Source organism: Lasioglossum baleicum, chromosome 4 (assembly GCF_051020765.1).
Source record: "Lasioglossum baleicum chromosome 4, iyLasBale1, whole genome shotgun sequence".
Taxonomy (NCBI): Eukaryota; Metazoa; Arthropoda; class Insecta; order Hymenoptera; family Halictidae; genus Lasioglossum; species Lasioglossum baleicum.
The window spans coordinates 561,503-567,533 of record NC_134932.1 but is presented as its reverse complement, the minus strand read 5'-3'; the positions used below and the strand labels follow the sequence as shown (position 1 = coordinate 567,533).

At 34.3% G+C, this 6,031-nt stretch overlaps 1 long non-coding RNA gene across 1 annotated transcript; it reads left to right on the top strand.

Moving 5' to 3' along the window:
- The first annotated feature begins 641 nt into the window (after window positions 1-641).
- LOC143207853 (uncharacterized) lies at window positions 642-1,538 on the top strand. Its single transcript, XR_013008778.1, has 3 exons — window positions 642-742; window positions 807-1,120; window positions 1,203-1,538. It is a non-coding gene; the product is annotated as an uncharacterized LOC143207853 (long non-coding RNA).
- Window positions 1,539-6,031: the final 4,493 nt, after the last annotated feature.

The following is a 6,031-nucleotide window of genomic DNA, read 5'->3' as shown; positions in this document are numbered from 1 at the left end:
AAACAAAGTATATTTTTGCTCAGATAAAAGTTTTCGTATCCTTTTATAAACAGAATTTTCTAGGTAAATTAAATTGTTTCAACAAATATAATTTTTTGAACATGTAAATAATCTGTATTATTTTTTAAATAGGTTTAAGTAGATTATAATACATATTTAAATAGAGTAAAAAAAACCTTCAGATTTGAATAACCTGTACTCGTTTTCGTCACTCCACGTGGAGTCCGTTGTGCTATCAGGGTACTTTCGGTATTGTAAGTGATTGTAAGGGGGTAGACTGCTTTTTCCAGGATTGCAAGGGTGCGGGATTGCAATTGATTGCAATCCTGGAAACGAGTCTACCGCCCTAATGTGTATATAAATGTGAAGTCAAAAAATGAACAAAAATTGGTCATATTTCCATTCCTTCATTCTATTTGCTATTTTTCTAAATATATTCTCTAATTAATTATATTTACGTCGTAATTACATATATGTTTAAATTAGTCTCTAAATTTTACCATACTTTTCAATTCTTAGAATATATACACATAAATGGAGATGCCTACAAATACATGGACCGTTGTCCAATTTTTGGCGGACGGAACGGTAGAAGCGGTACCAAATAGTTGGCTGCAAGGCGACAAATGTTATTGGCCACCGGTACACAAATCAAAATTGAGCAACGCAATCTAACAATGTGAACTGCCTCAACCTTCGTGGGAGCACTTTTCTGTAAAGATCTTCAAAAACAGTACCTTTGGTAAGTTAAAGTAGTTACACACCATACATGTACAATTAAAATAATAATTATATAATGCTTCTAGACGACTACACGAAGGCTAGAAGAAAAGCAAAGGAGGCCGAAGAGACCAGCGACTTGTTTAATAAATACACTTAGAATTATACTGACATTTATCTTTCATTTTCATTAAATTAACAGAATGTGATATGCTACATAACAATTTTTTATTTTAGGCAGCAGAAGTGCACAATACGGGGGGCACAACAGCTACAACTTCGCCGGGAAAGTCTAGGTATCATTATGACTGACATGCTGGCATGGCGGTCTGCTATAGCTGACTGGGCCGAAAGGGCAAAAACCTGTTTGCAAATTATCGAACGGCCAGCCTTGTTATATGTAATTATCACCCTTATTTTAATATTATTATTATAATGATTATTCATGTGCAAATTAATAAACAAAGATATTCTTATTCAAGGTGCAGCGGAGAAAGCCAAAGTGGACGGCAGCCGCAAGAAACATGAACAAAGCGAGTGTGACCAAGTGATTTTAATTTCAATATATCTGTGGTTATCAGGAAGAACGCCGCATGTCACATATACTTTCACTTTCGATCGCTAATACTTTGACATAGGAGGTTGGTTAAATTGCATTGTTGTCTGAGCCTTCCAAACGTGTTTCCATGACTGTTTTTCTGGTAAATATGTACAGTAGCGGACGAAAGTGTAAGACCGCTCTAAAGAAGACGATAACTTTTTTAATATTTTACTATACGATTTGAACTTTTTTGGGAAACTAGAGCAATTAGTTTACTAAAGGACGCGAAAAGAAATTTTTTCAAAAATTGCAATTGATCGGAATTGTTGAAAAAATACTAAAAGTTGATTTTTTATTTAAACATATCCTGAAAATTTCGTAAAAATCGGTCGACGTTGCAATGAGCTACAAACGTTTAAAGATGGTAAAAATTGCAGATTTTCGGCAATAAATCGTGAAAATCTGCAATTTCTACCATCTTTAAACGTTTGTAGCTCATTGCAACGTCGACCGATTTTTACGAAATTTTCAGGATATGTTTGATTGACACAGATCTACACAAAACGTGTTTTTTAAATTTTCAATATAGGCCCACATAAAATAGTTAAAAATTCAACTTTTAGTATTTTTTCAACAATTCCGATCAATTGCAATTTTTGAAAAAATTTCTTTTCACATCCTTTAGTAAACTAATTGCTCTAGCTTCCCAAAAAAGTTCAAATCGTATAGTACAATATTAAAAAAGTTATCGTCTTCTTTAGAGCGGTCTTAAACTTTTGTCCACTACTGTAAATCCTATACTCTAAAGTCTAAAGCTCAATGAATGCATAAACTCGAATTTTTGAAATTGTGACATGCGGCGTTTTTCCTTACAACCACAGACATTATCAGTAATATTTTATTTTCACTTTTATATTTTATTTTAATTTTTATATTTTTTAATTTTAGTATACAGGGTGAGGCGCCAGAAACAGGCCCCCTGAATAAGCATTAATCAGATGTTAGTAGCTTTTTTGTAGATGGACGCGTAAATGACATGTGAAGGTCAACTTAATTTTTTTAAATGGAATGAGGTATTTTTTAATACATCAATGATGCAGCTGGACATTCATTATAAAAAAGTACTAACCTATGTATGTCGAAAAATTAGTAGTTCAGGGGATATTTCAATTTAAATAACTCTAAAATACCATTACTGTCGTACTAAGACGTTAGTGTTTACTTACTTATGTAACGTCTTAGTACGACAGTAATGGTATTTTAGAGTTATTTAAATTGAAATATCTCCTGAACTATTAACTTTTCGACATACATAGGTCCAGCTGCATCATTGATGTATTAAAAAATACCTCATTCCATTTAAAAAAATTAAGTTGACCTTCACATGACCTTTACGCGTCCACCTGTAAAAAAAATAATACACTACATAATGTACCCCTTCAGACCATGCAACTTCTGTATACAAAACTTTTTCGTGCAACGCATACTTTGAAAGTTATTATAGGTGTGCAAGTTGCGTGAACCACCCTGTATACTGATTCTGATGTTTCAACTGTATATTTTATTTCAATTTTTATATTTTAATTTAAGTATATTAATTTTAATGTTTTAAGTGCGTGATATTTTATTCTGAATGTAGTATTTTATTTTACTTTTAATAACTTAATTTTTATGATTTGTCTATCTGTGGTTGTAAGGAAAAGCGCCGCATGTCACAATTTCAAAAATCTCAGTTTATGCATTAATTGAGTTTTAGAGTATAGGATTTACGTATTTACCAGAAAAAAGTATATATGTGACATGTGGCGTTCTGCCTGACAACTACAGATATAATATTATAATATAGTATATATATGATATTATAATATACATTATAAAATAGTACATATATTATTCTAATAAACTATTTGTTCGTTTACTTTAAACTATTATCGTAAAATGATTTTTCCCTCCCACTCCCTTTTCGCATAAATACGTCTCTCTAACAAACTCAAGAGACATTTGAAAGTCGCCTAAAAGATGCCCGACAGAGTCGTGGAACATGTCTGAATTGGTCTGAATGATGCCTTAGTACGGCTATGAAATATAAAAAATAAGTCTCTACAATGCCTGAAACACGACTAACAGTCGTTCTGAAGACCACTTTAAGACAGGCAAATTTGTAACAAACGACCTTCCGGAGCACATCTTTCTGCTATCTTTGAGCTGTATCTGTGCTGGTTGGGTTGTTTTATATTATTTGGATTATATTTGTCTATGTATTATAATATTTGTGTTTTTTGAGTGTGTGTGTAATAAATGATATTAATTTGTGATAATAAATGATTTTTTGATTTTCGATTAATTGTTTTGTTTCGCCTTTCTTTTATTTTCCAGTCCATATGTGTGTGATAATCGATTTTGATGAAATTTTCAGCATGTGTGTAACTACTATAGATCTACAAAACATATATTTTACATTTTCTTTAATGGCTCTAATAAAAAAGTTTTAAAAAGTCCCTTCTTTATTTTTGCATATAACCTTGTAAATTATAATTTCTGAAAAATCTTTTTTGCACATCATTTCGTAAACTAATGCTTCTAATTGATTCTAAAAAATCAGGTCGTTTGGTACAATTATAAAAAAGCTATTAGTTTTTCAAAGGTGTACGAATACTTTGTACACCCACTGTAAACGTTATGCTTTATATTCAATTTTCCCTCTCAGCGCCATTAATCGAACTTATATTGCGGTAACGCTATCTTAACTATTTTCGCGTGATCGACGGGTCACGCTACAGACACCTAGACGTAGATACGCTCAGATACGCTTTTATGGGGGTGGCTCTATGGCGCACAAAACGATGGCGCACAGCTCTTTGGCGCACGCTCAATTGGACACAGCTCTTTGGCGCACACGGCTGTTTGGCGCACAGCGGGATTGCACACCACAGAATGCGAATGGCGCACATGTAGAATTGGACACAAAATGGATTGCGCACAGAACGAGAATTCAGCTGTTGTTCACTATCATGAGTTGTGCTGAGTGATTAGTTTATGGTTATATTTCCTAGTTATATTTTCTATATATGCACAGAGAGGATATGAGAGTGCTCACGCCCGGGTTTTCGTTGCCACCGGTTTAGTGCTACCCCCTCTAAAAACCTTAGCCTGGATCAGCTCCTAGACCGACAGTAGAGCGGATTTCCCCCTCCCACTTTTAGCCTGGATCAGCTCCTAGACCGACGGTAGAGCGGACGCTTAGCCTGGATCAGCACCTAGACCGAAGGTAGAGCGGACGCTTAGCCTGGATCAGCACCTAGACCGACGGTAGAGCGGATTTCCCCCTCCCGCGCCAGAGAAGATGAGATCTCACATCATTTTTGAGAAAGAGAAATTAATAGTTTTAAATACAATCTCTCTCTCTCTATTTCTAGATTTAATATACAACTTGGAGAAAAGTTCCCGAGAGTTAGAACACATTTTACTCTCAAATTAATATATATTTTGCGTAGTTTTCTGCAGAACTTGGCATAAAAATATAAATTAATTTAATATTCAGCATAGGATAGATTATCCTCTAGTTGTATGAGATAATTCAAACCATTTAATATCAATTTAATTGCTAGTAATTACGCTAATCGCGAATAATCGTATCCACATAGCACACGACGTTTTATACACGTCGTTATTACGTCTTCTTTAGGTCTCAACGTCTTACGTCCCAAAAGGACGTCTTTTAGACGTCTAAAAGAGCCATTTTGGAAACGTCGTTTTTACTGCTGAACGAAAATGCCCCTTTTAGACGTCTCATTTCAACCGTAAAAACTTAAAAGACGTGTATTAGACGTATTCCAGCGACCTTCCAGCGGTGTTCCAGCGACTTTCGAGACGTCTGAATGTCTTGCGGCAGGCGTCTAAAATATATCCTTTAGACGTCTCAGCGCCATTTGGGTAGTTGAATTACATTGTAATTGAAATTTAATGTATTTGGAGCACAATGTAATTGAAATGGAATGTAACTGAATGATTCAGAATCAGACTTCGAAAACTGTTTAATATCGATTTCGGTAACTAAACCAGTTATGAAGAACTTTTATTTCGACGAACTGTTTTACGAAGAACCGAAAGGGTTTTTCAGGATAAGTATGGTCCAGCAGCTCTCACGGCAATTTTTATGGATATCACGTGCAAAAATCAATGCTTTTAGGTTGAAAGAAACGAAAATACTCGAACTTACATCGTGCATTTTATATATTTGTTTACGCAACTGTGAGCAAATTATAAACTGTAGAAAAAAAATAAATTTTTTTAGGGTGCAGATTCCAAGCAATAGAAGCTGCTGTGTCAAAGATTGACGATGTCCCGGACGAGTTGTTCCCATTATGTATTCCTTATTCTTTTCGTTACTTTGTATTTTGAATAATATAAACAGTATTATAAACAGTAGTGATGGCCACAGTATTGTGTCATAGTAATCTCAGAATCATGATTACGGTCGTGATTTCGTAATCTAGAGTGAATTTGCTTATTGTCATCCTAATTCTTCGTATATCATACAAGATATTCTTACCAAAGGTTGAAACCATGCTGTATTTCAGGGGTGGCCAACTTTTGTGTACATAAGATCTACTTTTTATCTTAAAATAAAATCGCGATCAACTTGTTGTCATAGGCGTAGTCTAAGTGGGGTGAGAGGGAGGTGTGAAATACATACTATGTTTATACACTGTGTTTCAGTACATAGATTATTTAACGGGCCAAAAAAAAATCGTCCAGGGGAATTAAAAC